Raw genomic sequence first — 19,970 nt, 5'->3', positions numbered from 1 at the left:
AAGGGTTGCTCGAGTGGTTGAACGTAGGTTAGCGATCGAAGGAGGAGCATGAAGAGAGGGTTTTGGTCAGAATTAATGAACTGAAGATCGCGAGGGTAGATCCCTGCTGTGTATTGTCTTGTCGTGTTAATGGAAAGAGGTGCGAACAGACGGATAGAAGGGAAAGCAGGTCTTAGTGTCTATTTGTTTTTATCCTTTCTTGGATCAGATTTTTCAAGGAACCCTACTGTCATAGATCATCGGAGGTTTACGTACAGTTTTTAGTTCGACAAAATTCTTACGATAAATATCAGTTAATGATACATGCTTTTTCTTAATTTCGAGAAATATGAACTCGAGAAATATTAAAAAAAAAGGAATATAACAATCAGTAGGTATCAATTAATCCTTCAGTATTCAAGTATATAGAGTTTATCTTTATGAATAATAAACCTCAAATGTAATTGTCAGTTACAACATAATTGTAAAAAACACAAAAGCAAATTTTCAAAGTCAATTTTCTCGAAATCTCGGACCCAAACCAAAGAAAGTTATTCTATATTTTTCTCATGCTTTTTAAAATGAGGGATCACTTGGTGCCCACTTGTACATTCCTTTCAGAGACATCCTGTATATTATCAAATAATCAGAAAGTAATCACGAACATTATTTTCGAAATAATTTTCAGCTACCGTGAATTCTACGTTAATATATATAAATGCGCATTATATTTATTAACGTGCGTGTATAAACACATAACTGATACAGTTTAACGACGTCGATACCAGTATCAGCGCTTGCTGATATTACGTGCACGTGCTGTACAATATTATCAGTGTCGGGTAACATTTTGAGTAAACATATTCAACGCTTCAATAATTAAAGTAGTACATAATTGAATGGTCGTGCAGTAAATATGTCGAACAATTCTGTATATCTTGTAAAGCACCTTATTTTCGGCTAATTGTGATATTTATCTTAATTGCATATGTATTGTTTCCGAAAAACTATTGTTACACCGAATAATATATATGTATGAATAAATGTATGTATGTATCAATATTGAGCAACTTCAGTTATCAGCAGGCAAGTATGAATCATGTCAACGACCTGATAAATATTAAGACAGCTATTTCAGTATATCGTAATTCTTGGATCTGTGTGTTTTCGCTAAGTGGTACACGCGGTGATCATTTAATCATTCGACAGATTGAGGAAGAGAATTTCTAATAATACTGGAAGTATTAACACTGACTTGATTGTGTGTGTGTGTGTGAATAAAAGTTACATTAAAAATCAATCATATCGATGAAAGTAGAAAATTTTATTGTTACATTTAATACACACGTCCGATGTTTTTCTCTTTTTATAAATAATGTAAAACTGCGAATAACAGACAGGTCAATCTTCATTTATTATTCTATAATGAATAATAAATATAATCTTTATTTATATTATTTCAAATAAATTCTTCTCTTTACGTTTAATCTAAATCTAGAAGAATAAATATTAATTACAATTAGGAAATTGTTCACTGATTGGAGCTGAAAATAAAAGGAAAATTTAAACAAACAGAAGTTGCATAACAGCACGATTGTTATTTTGCAAGCGTGAAAACGAACGTGTGAGTCACTATATACCAAGTATGTAATTTACATTCGTGTCAGTGAACATTATGAATAATGTATAATCCTCTTATTAACCTCTTTGAACATTAACATAGTACGTTTCTACAATAACACTTGAGTATTAACAATGAGTCTAGACAAAGAAATATTTCTGGAACGCGTAAATCAATCGGTGATGTAACAGCCACCGAAACCGGTTTTTGAAAGAATGCCAACGCCCACAATTGCTTCCTCTAAACATAATAGTGCTTCGAAACAGTTCAGCGGATACGTGTTGTGTCCTGGGTGATGTTACATGCAACTTGATCGATATTGTAACATTTATTCTGATAAATGATAGAAATTCTAAAATGATAGAAAGTCTAAACGATAGAAATTTAAACTAACTCGAATATTACTGTTTTGTGAGTGTATTTTATCGGACAACATTAATCATACTTCTTAAACGTTCATACTTCAAAAACATCTATTTTTATATGTAAACTTACACCTATTTCTAATATTGATTTTATTCTTTTGTACGTAATATATCTCCATAAGAAGAAGAAACGTTTGGTTATGGCAGTAGATATAGAAATCTTTAACTGTTCACATAATTCGTTCGCTAACAAATCTTTTTGAAAATTACTTCAATTATACTTTCTGTTAATTTTTACGAGTTTCGAAAAATATTCTTCAGTTAATGCATAAGCGCAGGAGAATGAAATTTGGAGATCATCATAGGACTGTACTTTAGATTTGTTTTTCCGGCATAATTAACTTTACATCTAACGAATAAGATACATTAAATTGTTTCATTAAAAAAATAAACAAAATAGTGGAATCAAAATATTTGATATGTTTCATTCGATAAATATAAAGTTCATTATGCTCAAAAGCAAATCAAAAGCATAGCAATTCCACTAACCAATACACGTATTCAACTGAGAATAAAACGGGAGGAAAACAAGAATTGCTCATAGATTTATTAAAATGCAGGGGCGAGTTCTAATAAACGCATAAGTAAAACAACCGAAGACAACCATTACCAGTATACAAACGATTCCATATCGCTTGCATTCATTTACGTGCCACATTTGTATTACATAAAGCGTGCAATATTCTTGCCGACAGAAGAAACGCATTCTTTACAATATAATTATTTACTTCGTGCGAAAATATCGACAGGTTATCAAAACCGACAGACGCAGCGGTGAGCGCGTCAGCTTACTGGCATTCTGTATTACACGTTCCATTAGGTATCAGATTATCAGCGTACTGACTACAATTCTTTCGGGGCTGAACACTCATCCAGTATCCATCTTGCGCAACATTGCCGTACACGTTCACAGACAATTTCAACGGTATCTGCGTTCTCCAGCAAGCCTTTAGATCGCATCTAGCCAGTATATAGAAAATCAACACCTTCATCTCTATCAAGGCGAATCTGTTACCGATGCACATCCTGGGCCCTATTCCGAACGGCATGTAAGTCCCGGAGCCCAGAATCCTTTTACCATCTTGAATAAATCGGTCCGGATCGAACTGAAGAGGATTGTCGTAGTACTTCGGATCGGTTTGTATCGCGTGATTCGGGATCCACAGGTTCGCTCCCTTTTTGACAGTGAACGGTTTCCCACCGGGTACAGCCGGCGGCAATTCGAAATCCATCGAGCACTGCCTGTCTAGAATAGTAGCTACCGGATAAAGCCTCAGCGCCTCGTTCACCACGGCATCCATGTACTCCATACCTGATATGGCCTCGTAAGTTACCTGTCCCTTCGTGCTCTCAACAACCTCGTCGACTTCCTCCTGCAATCTCGCCAGATATTCAGGGTTCGCTATCAAATTATACAAAATCAAACCGGCCTGATTAGCGACGCTGTCGTATCCACCGAAGTAGAAGCTGAAAGCGTTGCTGACCACGCTCTTGGTGCTGAACGGTTTCTCGGTCTTGTTGTTCTTCTGCACGTCCAGCAGATGTTGAAGTATATCCGCCCGGTAGATACCGTTCTCTTCCCTGTACTTCAGGTTGCCCTTAATCGTGTTCTCGAAGAAGTCCTCGGTGTCTTTTGCGACGATTCTTATGTTGAAGAATTTCGCTATCTTCGGCATGTTTCTCTGTATATTGAACTTGATGCCTGCCAGAAAACCGTTGAAGTTCGTTGCCCTCTGTCCGTGCACGAAGATAGCGTTTTTGGGGTCTTTGATCGTGTCGACATTAAGGCCGAACACGCAGCTGGCGATCACGTCGTTCGTGTATTTCGTCATCACGTTCTTCATCTCCAGCTCGTACCGCTCTTTCTCCGGCAGCTTGGTCAGATAGTCCGCGAATCGCGACGCGACCTGCGTCATCAGCGTAAACATGCCCTTGATCTTGCTGGAAGTGAAGATAGGCGTCAACTGGTTCCTCACGTCCTTCCATTCGTTGCCGCCCAAGACGAACAACATGTCGGCCATAAGAGGATTCAGATCCGGCAATAAGAAAGCTCGATGTTCCGCGAACGACTCCAGGTTCTTGATCGCGACACTTTTGATGAGGTCCACGTCGCGCAGCATGATGATGGGCTCGGCGAATTCATAGAAGCCGACGTACTTGGCGTCAGGGTTATGGTAGTAGGTCTTCTTGACTACATTCGCCAACGGTTTCTGCCGGAAAACGAACGGTCCCATGTTTCCGAGAATTGGTGTCGGTTTCACATGATCGATGCCATGTTTCTTAAAATAGTTTAAGCCCCTGCAGATGTAGTAGTAGATGGCTATCGCCACAGCTCCGAGAACTAGTAGAACAGTCACAGCGGCCATCTCTCTTTCAGACCGATATTGATAGCAGCTCGTCAGATGAAAGACTGGCTTCGGTGAACTGTAGGCGCTAGTAGTTCTTACTTTCCAGAGCGGCTTATAATATGATTCGATACCCCCACACATCCCCTACCGGCGGTGCACGCTATCTTCGACAAATTCGACTGTAGATAGAGCTTAGCGATAGCGGTTTCCACTGTAGATTCTGCTGGAGCAATCTTTATTTGCCGAAGTCCTCGCAGAAATCTCGTCGACGATTTTATCGACTGATTAGATGTTGCAACATGTTGCAACGTTTGTGTTGTTGTTTTGGAGTTTCTGTCGGAGGTCGGAAAGAAATAAATGTAGAACACTTTTGTGCCTGTGTATATAACTTTTAAATAAATACTTGAGTTGGGTGTAGAATAATTTTAATGGTTCTGAAGTAATTGCGACTAAAGATTGTTTCCTGAAACTGTTTAGTAAAATGGTGCAATTCTTATGATAGATGCTTTCAATGATCTAATAATTAGAAATATTATATCAATAAATATTATATATTATATTACATTATATATATATATAATTATATTATATATATATATATATATATATATATATATATATATATATATTATAATTAATATTATATATTATATTATATTTTATTATATCAATTCTATGTTGTGTCAATATAAGGTCATCTCTTTAAAGATATCTTCTTATTTCTTATAAGAAAATAATGTTCTTAGCATAATATTTTAACACAGCCTGAAAACATAATAAAATAAAATAGCCATAACATAAAATTCTTTACATTCTTCAGAATTTGTTTCGTGCATTGCTTGTAGAAGGTGAAATAAGTGTGAAAGAAAGCAATAATCCCAACTTCCCGCAATTAAAAAGCAGAGAAATAATGAAAGTATTGTATGAGAAAAAAGGAAGTAATTTATGCTATCACACATATCAAGTATTATTATGGATTCTTTAATTTTGAAGATTTATTTTGGTTATTTCTCGAGCCGGTTGTTATTATTGTGATTATGAATGTGCCGAAAAAGTACTATTGGGAGCTGTAAAGAATGGCTACCAACTTCACCGAATACCACCCACTTGTCAGATAGACCTATTGTCTAAGTCGTAAATGAGGACTCAGAATTTGATAAAAAGATACGGGAGGATGTCTAGGCAAAAATCAAGTATCAGTAATTTCCAGTTAAATTGTCGAAAATACGTATTTTGATAGCTCTTTATAGGCTGATTCAAACTATAAGGAAATTATTTTACTAACTGATTTATTTCTTAACATAAAAATTTCTTTTTCTGACAAAAAGATCGCGTCGGAAATACCGTACCTAATTCTCTTCAGCATCATGTTTACCAACTGCAGTAAATGTTACACTTCCCCTCACTAACATCTCACATTAGGTAAATAAATATAAAACATTCGATATTATAATTAAATTTTATTCAGAGTACCTCCATTTTCGAATACTAGTATCTGACGATGTTCTGCTATAGGACAGCTTGAATCATACTTTTTAAACATTTATAACTCAAAAAGATTTGCTATCGTATAAAAACTTACACCTACTCCTAACATTGTTTCTTACACTTTGTCTACGTTACATATTTCCATAAATTAGGAACCCTTGATTATGGCAATATGAATAGGATAGTCTCTATCTGTTCACACAATACTTCCGTTTACGACTCATTCAACGAATCGTACGAATTCTTTGTAAAAATTTTCATGAAAATGATTCGAATCATCTCAAAGTATTCGTCCGTTAATGCATAAATGCAAGGGAATGAAATTTTGAAATTCCGAAAAGCATTCGGCAACCAACTTAAAATGAAACGACAGGCATGCGAGTATTAACGACAGATTTATTAAGATTGATGATTTTTAGTACTCCAACGATCCAAACGATAACAAATCGCTTACGTCGGATTACACAATCGAATTACATAATATGCATTCTTTACAACAGAATTATGTGCCCCGTATGGAAACATTGACAAGCTGTCAAAAATGACAGACGCAGAGACCAGATTACTGGCAACCTGCATTACAAGTACCATTAGGTATCAGATTATCAACGTAACGATTGCAATTTTCTCGAGGCTGTATATTCATCCAGTATCCATCTCGCGCAACATTGCCAAGCACGTTTACAGACAATTTCAAAGGTATCTCAGTTTTCGAGCAATTCTTCAGGTCGCAGCGAGCCAGTATATAGAAAATCATGACCTTCATCTCAATCGTCGCGAATCTGATTCCGATACATATTCTGGGCCCTATTCCGAACGGCATGTATGTCCCGGAACCCAGGATCCTTTTACCATCCTGAAGGAATCGGTCCGGGTCAAACTGGTCAGGATTGTCGTAGTACTTGGGATCGGTTTGAATCGCGTGAACCGGGATCCACAAGTTCGTTCCCTTCTTGACAGTGAACGGTTTGCCACCGGGTACAGCTGGCGGCAATTCGAAATCCTTCGAGCACTGCCTGTCCAGAAAAATAACTGCCGGATAAAGCCTCAGCGCCTCGTTCACCACGGCATCCATGTACTCCATACCTGATATGGCCTCGTAAGTTATCTGTCCCTTCGTGTTCTCAAGAACCTCATCAACCTCCTCCTGCAATCTCTTCAGACATTCTGGGTTCGCTAGTAAATTATACATAACCATACTGGCTTGACTCGAGACACTATCGTATCCGCCGAAGTAGAAGCTGAAGGCGTTGCTGATCACGCTTTTGTCACTGAACGGCTTCTCGGTTTTGCTGTTCTTCTGGATGTCCAGCAGATGCTGAAGCATATCTGGCCGGTAGATGCCGTTCTCCTCCCTGTACTTCATGTTTTCCTTGATTGTGTTCCCAAAGAAGTCCTCGACGTCCTTTCCAATGAGCTTGATGTTAAGCAACTTCGAGATCGTGGTCATGTTCCTCTGTATCATGAACTTGATGCCTGGCAGGAATCCGTTGAAGCTCGTTGCCTTCTTCCCGTTCGCGTAGAGAGCGTTGTCCGGATCTTTGAAGGTATCGACGTCAAGGCCGAACACGCAGCTGGCGATCACGTCGTTCGTGTACTTCGTCATCACGTTCTTGAACTCCAGTTCGCTTCGCTCTTCTTCCGGCAGCTTGGTCAGATAGTCCGCGAAACGCGACGCGACCTGCGTCATCAGCATAAACATAGCCTTGATCTTGCTGGATGTGAATATGGGTGTCAGTTGAGCCCTTACGTCCTTCCATTCGTTGCCGCCCAAGACGAACAGCATCTTTTCAAACAGTGGATTCAGTTCCGCTGGTATAAAATCCCGATGTTCGGCGAACGAGTCCACGTTCTTAATCGCGACATTCTTGATGAGTTCCACATCCCGCAGCACAATAATTGGTACGGAGAATTCATAGAAGCCGACGTACTTGGCGTCAGGGTTATGGTAGTAGGTCCTCTTTAGTACGTCCGTTATCGGTCTCTTCCGGAAGATGAACTGCCCCATGTTTCCGAGGAATGGCGTCGGCTTGATATGGTCAATGCCATGTTTCTTGAAATAGTTCAAGCCTCTGTAGGCGTAATAGTAGACTACCACCGCCACGGCCGCGAGAGCTACCAGAACCGACACGGCGTCCATTCCAGAGAAGCGAACGTTCAGACCGATGTCAATAGCACTTTATCAGGTGGAAGACTGGCTTCACCGAACTGGTATAATGAGTTTATACTGGTATAATGAGTCAGTTCGCCCCACTCTTCCTCTACCAGCAGATCACACTATCGTTAAAAAATTCGACTGTAGATAGTGTTCAGCGATAGCGGTTTTCATTCTAGAATCTGCTGGAACAATTGTTATTTGCTAAAGTCATCATAGAAAACTCGTTGTCGACTTTACGTACGAGTTAGATGTTGCAACTTGTTGCTATGTTTGTGTTGTTGTTTCGCAGTTTTTGTCAGAAATCGGAAGAAAGGAATAGAATAGAGAACATTTTTTGATCGGTATATAATTTTTAAATAAATAGTTAAGTTAGATATAGAATAATTTTAGAGGTCCTAAAGAAAAACTGCTGATTGTTTACTAAAAGCTTTTAGTAAAATGGTGCAATTCTTATGATGGATGCTTTCAATGACCTAATAATTAGGTATTGCTTATTAATTTGGTATTGCGTCAGTCTGAGGTTACCTCTTCAAAGATATCGATAAGAAAATAATGTCTTAACGTAACATCGTGATACGGCCTGTGAACATAATAAAATAAAGTAGCAATAACATAAAATTCTCTACATTCTTCACAACTTATTTCGTGCTTTGCTTGTACAAGGTGAAATTAGTGCGGAAACAAGCAGAGGAATAATGAAACTATTGTGTGAAAAACAGGAAGTAATTTATGCTATCACACATATCAAGTAGTATTATGGATTCTTTCACCTTCAAGATTAATTCTTCACCTGCCGGTTGTTAATATCACGATGCCGAATGAGTACTTTTGGGAATTGCAAAAAATGACCTGTAACCACAAACAAAACGACATGAGCATCGAGAGAAACCGGTTGCTCGCTTCACCGAATCTCTCCCACCAATCAGATTCTGAGTCATCATGGTATAAGTCTCAGACAATGATGACGTTCAGGCAAAAATCAACTACCAATAATCTTCCAGCAAAAATTTCGAAAATACTCATTTTTGCAGCTCTTTTTAGGCTGATTCAATTTATACGGAAACTATCTTAATTAATTTACAAGGAGATTTTTTTGTTAATATAAAATTTTCTTTTTACGTCAAAATTCGCATCAGAAATATCGTATCCGATTTTCTTCAGTATCATGATTACAAATTGCAGTACAAATTTCATGTCCCCTTACTGACAACTCTCATTAGGTAAATAAATATAAGACATTCGATATTATAATTAAATTTTATTTAAACTACCTCCATTTTCGGATATTAGTGTCTGTCCTAGGACAGCTTCAATCATATCTTTTAAACGTTTATAACTCCAAAATATTTGCTATAGTAAGAAAAATTACACCTACTCATAACATAGTTCGTACACTTTGTCTACGCAATATATCTCCATAAATTAAGAACACTTGATTATGGCAATATTTTTACGATAGTCTCCATCTGTTCACACAATACTTCCGTTTACGAATCTTTCAGCGAACTGTATGAATGCAACAATTTTTATGATAATGACTTCATTCACACCTTTTGATAATTCTTACGAGTTTCTCAAAATATTCGTCCTTTAATGTATAAGTGGAAAAAAATGAAACCTTGAAATTCCGACAAGCATCCTGCATCCAACGGAAAATGAAACGACAGGCATGCGAATATTATCGACAGATTTATAAATATTGATGATCATATTATTCTAATAAACGCAAGACTCAGATAACCGACATTTAAAGATAGCTGCTCCTAATATTCAAACAATCCAAACGACACGAAATCGTTGTTTATATATGTACCACAATCACATTACATAAGACGCATTCTGTACAACACAATTATTTGCCTCGTATGGAAAAATCGACAGACTATCAAAAACGACAGACGCAAAAGCGAACGCGTCAGATTACTGACAATCTGCATTACACGTACCATTAGGTATGAGATTATCAATGTATTGATTACAATTCTTTCGGGGCTGAACATTCATCCAGTATCCATCTTGCCCAACATTAGCGAGCACGTTTACAGACAGTTTCAAAGGTATCTGAGTTTTCGAGCAAGTCTTCAGGTCGCAGCGAGCCAGTATATAGAAAATCAACACCTTCATCTCCATTAACGCGAACCTGATGCCGATGCATATTCTCGGTCCTATTCCAAACGGCATGAACGTCCCGGAGCCCAGGATCCTTTTACCATCCTGAAGGAATCGGTCCGGGTCGAATTTATCAGGATCGTCGTAGTACTTGGGATCGGTTTGTATCGCGTGATTCGGGATCCACAGGTTCATTCCTTTTTTGACAGTGAACGGTTTGCCACCGGGTACAGCTGGCGGCAATTCGAAATCCATCGAGCATTGCCTGTCTAGGAAAATAGCTACCGGATAAAGTCTCAGCGCCTCGTTCACCACAGCATCCATATACTCCATAGCTCTTATCGCCTCGTAAGTTACTTGCCCCTTCGCGGTCTCAAGAACCTCATCAACCTCCTCCTGCAATCTCCTCAGACATTCTGGGTTCGCTAGCAAATTATGCATAATCAAACCGACCTGACTCGCGACGCTATCGTATCCACCGAAGAAGAAGCTGAAAGCGTTACTGATCACGCTTCTGGTGCTGAACGGTTTCTCGGTTTTGTTGTTCTTCTGGACGTCCAGCAGATGCTGAAGCATGTCCGGCCGGTAGAAGCCGTTCTCCTCCCTGTACTTCATGTTTTCCTTGATCGTGTTCTCGAAGTAGTCCTCGATGTCCTTTTCGATGAGTCTGATGTTGAAGAACTTCGCGATCGAGGTCATGTTCCTCTGCATAATGAACTTGATGCCCATCAGGAATCCGTTGAAGTTCGTTGCCTTCTTCCCATTCAGGTAGAGAGTGTTGTCCGGGTCTTTGATCGTATCCACATCAAGGCCGAACACGCAGCTGGCGATCACGTCGTTCGTGTATTTCGTTATCACGTTCTTCAGCTCCAACTCGCTTCGCTCTTTCTCCGGCAGCTTGGTCAGATAGTCCGCGAAGCGCGACGCGACCTGCGTCATCAGCATAAACATGGCCTTGATCTTGCTCGACGTGAATATGGGCGACAGTTGGGCCCTCACGTCCTTCCATTCGTTGTTGCCCAAGACGAACAGCATGTCTTCGAACAGCGGATTCAGTTCCGTTGATATGAAAGATCGATGTTCGGCGAACGATTCCAGGTTCTTGATCGCGACACTCTTGATCAGGTCAATGTCTCGGAGCACGATAATCGGCATGGAGAATTCATAGAAGCCGACGTACTTGGCGTCAGGGTTGTGGTAGTAGGTCCTCTTCAGTACGTCCGCCATCGGTTTCTTCCGGAGAACGAACAGCCCCATGTTTCCGAGGAATGGCATCGGCTTGATGTGGTCGATGCCATGATTTTTGAAATAGTTCAAGCCCTTGAAGGCGTAATAATAGACGACTGCCGCCACAACCGCGAGAGTTGCTAGTAGAACCGACACAGCGTCCATTCCGATTAGGTGAACGGACAGATCCACGCTATGTTGTGAGCACTGCGATACAGGAAAGACTGACGTTACCGAACGGTTGCCACAGATATATACACGTTGGTACTTTCCAGGAGCGGATTGCAATATTCCAACCCCCCTCTTTTCCTGCGAGAAAATCGGAACATCTATCACCAATGCGTTTACCTATTTAATGACTATATTTAGGCATAAAGTTTAGCGATAGCGGTACTCGTGGAAGTTGCTAAGATATTCTTCAGCTGTTACTGTTTTTCTGAGAATCTCTTTATCAGCCTTATCTGCGGTGTAGATTCTACGTCTTGTTATAGTATGCTCGTATATTTTGCAACTACAGATCCTATTGCAAATGAAGCAGAGTAAAACAGTGGTCGGTTACCCATTTTAGTTTCTTGTTAAAAGCTTAATGACGGACGACTTTGACGAAAATATAACAGAGTATGCTTAGGATCATTTATATTTTTATTCATCAATTTTTTAAGTATATTTTTTATGGTATTCTTCTTAGCAGGTACGCGTTAGATTTTCTATAGGCTTTAATGAAATATGTGAAAATCTAAGTTATTTTCATAAATTGCACAGTTAAATACAAATATGTACACTCTGGTTCCAAATGGATCGGAGTTGCATCGTAAACTATGCACATTAGTGATCACCTCACCTATTCCAATGAGCTGTTCATTATTCTGAACAGCTTATTCCTTTACTCGTCTCTGTTGATCAATCTTGTTTTCCGCGATATTTTTTAAAAAAACTACAGTGAAATATAGTCCAAGATATCAGTACATTCCAACGTATAGAGTTATCTAGGAGTTATATCTGGTACAGTTGCACCAATACCAGATGGTATTTAGTATGAGGCATTAGCTATACAGTGGCCCATGAAAGTATTCGTACACCTTTTGAAACGCAATAACATTTTTAAAACTGGACTAAACGATTTGTTTGCTTTTAGATAATAGTGAGACTAGCCTACTAGATAACAACTAAGATGCTTTTCCGACTTTTAATTGAGAATAACAAAAAAGAATAAAAAAGCTCATGTTTTATCTAAACTTATCAGGAAAATTTAAAAAGAGAGAGAGTAAAGTTAAATTAAAAATTAGTCATTGTCATGATAAATACAAAAAACTTTATTATTATATCTAATATTCGCGTTCGATACACTTTTCTCTACAGATAATGGATTATGAGAATAATAGGTTAATGCTTTTTCTAAAACAATTTCGAATTAACGTATTTCCAATATATTCATTTGTTTACATTGAATGTAAATGTTAAAAAAAGAATATTCACAAACAGACTAAATGAAAGAGTTGAGCATTGATGTTACAATTACAAAATTGTTCAATGATGTATGACAACAAACGTGTGAGTATATCAGTTAAGTACTATAAATTTTGTTCAGTGTGATCACCATGAATAATGGATAATTCTCTTATTGGCTTCTACGAAGATTAACGTAGTAATTTTTTATAATATGTGGCAAACACTGTACTCTGTTACCAATAAATCTAGTCAAAATAAAGTTGCTGTAACGCGAAAATCAATACAGGTCTTCGAGAACTAGTTTTTAACAGTATTCCTGCATGCTCCAAATATAAATGTGCTCGGAGCAGTTTAGTGGACACTCGTTGTAAATATATGAAACTTTTTATGCGACATAATCGACACCGAATCGGCACAGAAAATTGATTACAATGAATTCTTGACTAGAAGATGGAAATTTTATTTAAACTAACTTCATTCTTGGATACTATTGTTTTGCGACTGTCTTTCAACGGACAGCATTAATCATACTTTTTAAACGTTTACAACTCAAACAGATTTACTTCCATAAGAAAACTTACGCCTACTCCTAACATTGTTTGGACACTTTGCCTACGTAATATATCTCAGTAAATAAGAAACGCTTGATTATGGAAATACTAGCAGTCTTTGTCCGATCGCACAATACTTTTGTTTCCAATTTCTCCTGCAACTCTTACAAATTAGTTGTCACATATTTTTTATTTCTTTCTTTTGAAAATGGCACTAAACTTTCCGATCATTTTATTGAGTTTCTAAAAATATTCGTCTGTTGATGAAGAAGTGCAAAAGAATACAATTTCGATATCCTGATAAATGGAGGAGGAGTGCAACGATGTACCCGACCGAAAATTAAACGAAAGGTAAACAAGTATTGGCGAAACGCAAGACTCAGACAACGTATGGAACAAGGAAAACTGCATCCAGTATTTCCACGAAACAAACGATTTGAAATCTCACACAGTCATTTACATACCACATTCGCATTACATAGAACGGGCGATTTTCTTGCTGACAGAAGCTACACATTCTTTACAGTACGATCATTTGCTTCGTGATAAAATATCGACAGGCTATCAAAAACGACAGACGCAGCGGCAAAAACGCCAGCTTACCGATATTCTGCGTTACCCGTATCATTAGGTATCAGATTATCAGCGTATTGATTACGATTCTTTCGGGGCTGAACACTCATCCAGTATCCATCTTGCGCCGCATTGCCCATTATGTTCACAGACATTTTCAACGGTATCTGGGTTTTCGGACAATTCTTCAGGTCGCAGCGAGCCAGTATGTAGAAAATCCACACCTTTATTCCTGCCAGAGCGAATCTATTACCGATGCACATCCTCGGCCCCACACCGAACGGCATGTACGTTCCCGAGCCCAGGATCCTTTTACCATCTTGGATAAATCGGTCCGGCTCGAATTTATCAGGATTGTCGTAGTACTTGGGATCGGTCTGAATCGCGTGACTCGGGATCCACAAGTTCGTTCCCTTCTTGATAGTGAACGGTTTGCCACCGGGCACAGGTGGCGGCAATTCGTAATCGTTCGTGCATATCCTGTCCATGAAAATAGCTATCGGGAAAAGCCTCATCGTCTCGTTCACCACCGCGTCCATGTACTCCATACCTGATATGGCCTCGTAAGTTACCTGCCCCTTCGTGTCCTCAAGAACCTTATCGATCTCCTGCTGCAATATCGTCAGACAGTCAGGGTTCGCTAGCAAATTATACATAATCAGACTGGCCTGACTCGCGACGCTATCGTATCCGCCGAAGTAGAAGCTGAAGGCGTTGTTGATCATGCTTTTGGTGCTGAACGGCATCCCGGTTTTGTTGTTCTTCTGGACGTCCAGCAGATGCTGAAATATGTCCTGCTGATGGATACCGTTCTCCTCCCTGTACTTCATGTTGTCCTTAATTGCGTTCATGAAGAATTCCTCGCTGTCCTTTGGGACAATTCGGGCATTCAACAATTTTGCGAGCGTAGTCATGTTTCTCTGCAGAACGACCTTAGTGTTCGAAAGAAATGTGTTGAAGTTCGTCGCCTTATTACCATGCTCGTAGAATGCGTTGTTGGGGTCTTTGATGGAGTCGACGTTAATGCCGAAGGCGCATCTGGCGATCACGTCGTTCGTGTATTTCGTTAACAGGGTCTTCATCTCTAGCTCGCGTCGCTCTTTTTCCGGTAGCTTGGTCAGATAGTCCGCGAAACGCGACGCAATCTCTGTCATCAGCACAAACATACCCTTGATCTTGCTGGACGTGAAGACAGGCGTCAGTTTGTTCCTTACGTCCTTCCACTCGTTGCCTCCCAAGACGAACAGCATGTCCCGAAATATAGATTCCACTTCCAACGATATGAAAGGTCGATGTTCCCCGAACGATTCCATGTTCTTGATCGCGACTCTCTTGATTAGGTCCACATCACGCAGCACGATGATGGGCGTGCTGAACTCGTAGAAGCCGACGTACTTGGCTTCAGGGTTAAGATAGTAGGTTCTTTTTATTAAGTCCGCCAGTGGCTTCTTTCGTAAAACGAATTCTCCGATGTTACCGAAGATTGGCGTCGGCTTGACATGATCGATGCCATGTTTCTTAAAATAGTTGAAGCCTCTGTAGATGTAGTAGTAGATGGCTATCACCACGGCCCCGACAGCTAGCAGTACAGATACAGCGTCCATTCCTGTGAAGCGAACTTTCAGGTAGATGTTGATAGCACCTCGTCAGATGAAGCACTGACTTCGATGAACGGTAGGCACATGTATTTCTATTTTCCAGAGCGACTTATAACGATTCACAATACTCCCACTCATTCCCCACCAGCGGATCATACTAATATCGACAAATTCGACTGTAAATAATGTTTATCGGTTTTTACTGTAGAATCTGCTTGGACAATCTTTATTTGCTACAATCTTAATAGAAAACTTGTTGTTATATAGGCCTTATCTGCTGATTAGATGTTGCAATTTGCTGCAATTTCCGCGTTGCTGTTTTACAGTTTCTGTTGGAAGTCGGAAAGAAATAAGTAGGAAACATTTTATTGCTGTATACAGTGGCGGCCATCTTCTACTTAGGGATACTTGAAAAACGGTATAACTTTCTTTAACGTCTACTAAATGATGTGAATTCTTTTTCAGATGACAAAGGGACTATACTATTAGACTAGTTCTAAATTGTGCTATTATTTCGAATGAGAAAAACGAAATAAAACTCATGTTGTTCCACTTTTTATGTTGACTTTGACATGAACTGTGAGGAATTAAAGGTCGCGAAAAAAAATCGCAGTTTTTTTCGAATTTCAACTAAAAATAGGTAATTCTTGCATCTTTCGTTATAGGCTCAGATCAAATAGTCGAAAATATGAGTTTTTTAATGTTTGATGTCATTTCAAGTAACAGGAAACTTTAGGAAACGTATTCTAGTCACTGTCTAATAGGCTAAACCTTCTGTCATTAAAAAAAGATTCAAGTCATTTAGTCGTAAAATTACAATTACTAATATTAATTTTGAATTGCATCATAGTCCATTCTTATCTCAAATTAGCTTCTTCATTTTAAAGATTATGTCTTGTTAATCCACGTGCCGATTGTTATTATCGTGATTATAAAAGCGTCAAATAAATATCTGAGGCATACTTGCTGGCGAAGGCAATGACATGGTAAATTTGTGCGATATACAATCAATCTGATAGACAAGCGGTATTGTCTGTATTGTTGGACCTACAGTTATTCACAAAAGTATTCATACACCTTCTAAAACGGTAAAGCTTTTTGAAATCTGGATGAAACGTCTCGAATGTCTAGGAGATGCTAGAGGAACTGTTTTTTACTGTACAATGCCTAAAACACTATCCTGAAATTCTCGTTAACAAAAATTTAAACAATACATCTTGTAGATCGATTTTATCAAAATCGGTTAACGCATCGTACAGTAAACAGGTCCCTCTAATATCTCTAAAAATTCAAGTCATTTAATCCAGTTTTAAAAATATTATATCATTTTTAAACGTGTACGAATACTTTTGTGGCCCACTGTATTAGATAAATGCTGATAGCTATACGAACATAGATAAGATAGTTACGATATTACATATTATCGATATTACACATTATTGCACCTGTCAACGAAACACCGATGTAATCAGATGCTTCTCTTTCCGTGGCAATCGTATTTCATTATATTGCGACATGCTGCTACAACAAAGTCTTTCAAAATGAGATAGTTACGTAAAATCCACGAGGCTTTACTTTATAAACGAATCTTACATAAAAGCGTTTCCCTTTCGATCGAAGTGCGAATCTTCTTCATTGAAAATATCTCCGGCTGAGATTTTAGCCTGCACTTTTTCGCTGTAGATTCAAGTAAACATCAAGGCCTATGCACAATGAGAAATATTTCTTTTTTTAGAAAAATAAATCGTACTATCAAGGCTTACCGCGAAATTCCATTCAGATTACCATTTTTCTAGGCGTGATACGCACTCGCGGGGAATTTAGTGCAAAATAAGTCCCTCCTTTAAAAGGGCTCCCGTCGGAAGAAAAATACGCGCGTTTTCATTCAACCGTAAAAGCTTCCCAGAAAGAAAATTCGCCATCTTTCGAATGGGGAAATTCTACGAAAATGTGGCCAATATTCCTCAGTTCCATTAGCTTTAAAATTCCACCATATTTTTTTGGGTCAATGGCTTTCACGAAGTAGACGCGATCGCCGAGAGAAACATTAGTGTGGCATCAAGCCCGTACTTATGAATAAAAACATAAGTATAAAACCCAATATAAACTTTTAGTACCTTGAAACTTTTACAGCAAACGTAACTAATATTTTATTTTCTTGCTCGAAGGATTTACGATCTTTGGAAGCGCTGAGTATATGGAAACAAAACTCACGGTTGACTTTCACCTATCTTATTGGGGTCCTATTCATTTTTAATCCATTCTGAAATTCATAAATCATTGTGTATTATTAATATAGTTGTTAGTTTTGGTTCTAATTTGGCCATTTGATTTTATACTTTTACTGGAACATATACATGTAACTATGTGATCCTTAATATTTAAAACAGACATTGTCTATTATTTATATATAATGTTCAAAATTCTTCTATCTTAAGAAGCTTAGAGTAATTAAAAAAATTAATACTGAAAATTGCAGAATTCTTTCTCGACGATATCTTAAGAATTTTTATAATCCCCTTATATTCTTATGGAATTACAGTATTTTCGAGTAACAACAAATAGAAATAAATAAACAAAATTACAGCAAACAACTCGGCAGTGAACTCCACTTCGGATAAAGAATAGTCTTGGCATAATGCACGTTCCCAGCGAAAGAATTTGTACCACCGCATCGGAAAATCTAGTTTCTCATTCTGAACTTCTGAGAAGTAAATTCCTAAACATTTCTTTCGCGATACGATCGACTTAAATTAGATTCTCCAAAAAATGACGAACATCTAACATCGAAAAATAAGCAAGAGTTCGCGACTCGTTTCGGGTTTATTAGTACCACAGGCAACTCCGAAATAAAAAAGCGAACACCGCTAAATGGTAGACTGAATCTGGAGAAAAGAGGTTGCTGCAAATAACTCTCGACGGCTACGAAGCTTTTGATTTTATAGGAGTACCATCGGCAACATCCAGGGTTACCCTTGTCTTACCCGCAGTCTCTTTTCTCTACCGCTGAGCGGTTCGATCAACCAATACAGTGGCTCCATTCAAACGATACTCAGGTAATCTTTTTCTCTTTCTTCCGGCCGGTGAAATTAGCCCGTAGTCAATTGCGGCTATAGTCCCGCGGGTTATTTGGACGTCTCTCTTAAGTGGCGCAGAACGTCGCCTCAGATCCAGGATATTGCGAACGATGGGATCAACGTACGGAAACAAAGCCGGGCACTTAGCGGCAAATTAGCGATGGTTTGGGGCGCCACTGTCGCTCTTCATTACACCGACACCCTTGCACGCCCACCGCCCGACGTCCCCTATCACCCGCGGTAACCCTCTTAACATCCTGCAGACAATGCAACCGCCTATCTTCCTGCCTACATCAACGAATTAAATCTCCGCTATGACGAAAAATCGCTTGGAACGCTCGGTAATCACTTAATTACTACCCCGACAGCTGCCTCTACCCCTTGCCGCCGTTCGCCCCCGATTCCATCCTCGAGAATCGCGTTAACAACCGTCGATTGGCGAAATCTGATTTTAAACTGACCGACCTCCCTTTGGTTCCGTTGGATTTCGCGCAGCATCATGAGTCTTAGCATTCTGCTTAACAGTGAAACCCTGAAAATTGATTTATTTATTTCGGTATTAAATGGTACAAGTTTAGGTAGATACTGTGGGAAGACCGATTACTGTGCCTTTGGTTCGTTTTCGGAGATAATTAACTTTATATTTATCGAATAAGATATATTCAATCTTTTTAGTCTTTTATTTTGTTTAGTTTTGAATCAAAAAGTTCAATATGTGATGGCATATTGAAAAGTTTAATAGAGAAGTACACATTGTTCGTATAAAATCACGATGTCTCTTGGTCTAACAACGGTAGATGCAAAAGTAGTGAGTACAATGTTTGTAAGTTCTCTTTCCTTCAGTTAAATATACACAGAACATGTTCGATCAAAATCGCGAGTATGATTGTTGAAAGAATTACTCGGGCGTGCGTTAAAAATGCAAAGTTGTATCGCGTTTGGTAAATATGATGAAGGAGATAACGATATTCGAAGAAATGTTTGTCAAATGTGATGAATGTTTTATCAACAAATATTAAATAAGTACAACACTAGGACAAAATTAAAAGAAAATATTTGATTAGTACGGCACAATAGTAGGATCGTTTTAATGGATTGAACGTTGAATACGATGATGGTGATTACTAACAGAGTTTGTTCATCGTTTAAGAATGATTGAAAATTTTCTCTCATCAATGTTAGGTTTTCTCATTCTGTAGAGAATGTTGTTAAACAACAGACATAATTATATCGCTTAATCTTTATCCGTAAGTGCGGATCGTTTCGCAGAAATCAGAATTAAAAACAAATTTTCATCAAATTGTATTGGAAATGGGTAGATAAATAAAAGTAAAACGCAGTGAATTAAACTTATCCCTTTTAGTTTA

General features: G+C 38.6%; 1 non-coding gene and 3 pseudogenes across 1 annotated transcript; all 4 read right to left on the bottom strand.

Moving 5' to 3' along the window:
• Positions 1–2,557: 2,557 nt before the first annotated feature.
• On the bottom strand, positions 2,558–4,673 carry LOC117219099 (cytochrome P450 9e2). Its single transcript, XR_013034406.1, has one exon. It is a non-coding gene; the product is annotated as a cytochrome P450 9e2 (transcript).
• A 1,140-nt stretch (positions 4,674–5,813) lies between these two features.
• On the bottom strand, positions 5,814–9,117 carry LOC117219108 (cytochrome P450 9e2 pseudogene; annotated as a pseudogene).
• A 140-nt stretch (positions 9,118–9,257) lies between these two features.
• Positions 9,258–11,825, bottom strand: LOC143260271 (cytochrome P450 9e2 pseudogene; annotated as a pseudogene).
• Positions 11,826–12,644: 819 nt separating this feature from the next.
• Positions 12,645–15,625, bottom strand: LOC117219109 (cytochrome P450 9e2 pseudogene; annotated as a pseudogene).
• Positions 15,626–19,970: the final 4,345 nt, after the last annotated feature.

This window comes from Megalopta genalis, chromosome 11, assembly GCF_051020955.1.
Source record: "Megalopta genalis isolate 19385.01 chromosome 11, iyMegGena1_principal, whole genome shotgun sequence".
Classification (NCBI taxonomy): Eukaryota; Metazoa; Arthropoda; class Insecta; order Hymenoptera; family Halictidae; genus Megalopta; species Megalopta genalis.
The sequence above is the reverse complement of the archived record's forward strand: the minus strand, read 5'-3'. Positions and strand labels throughout refer to the sequence as shown.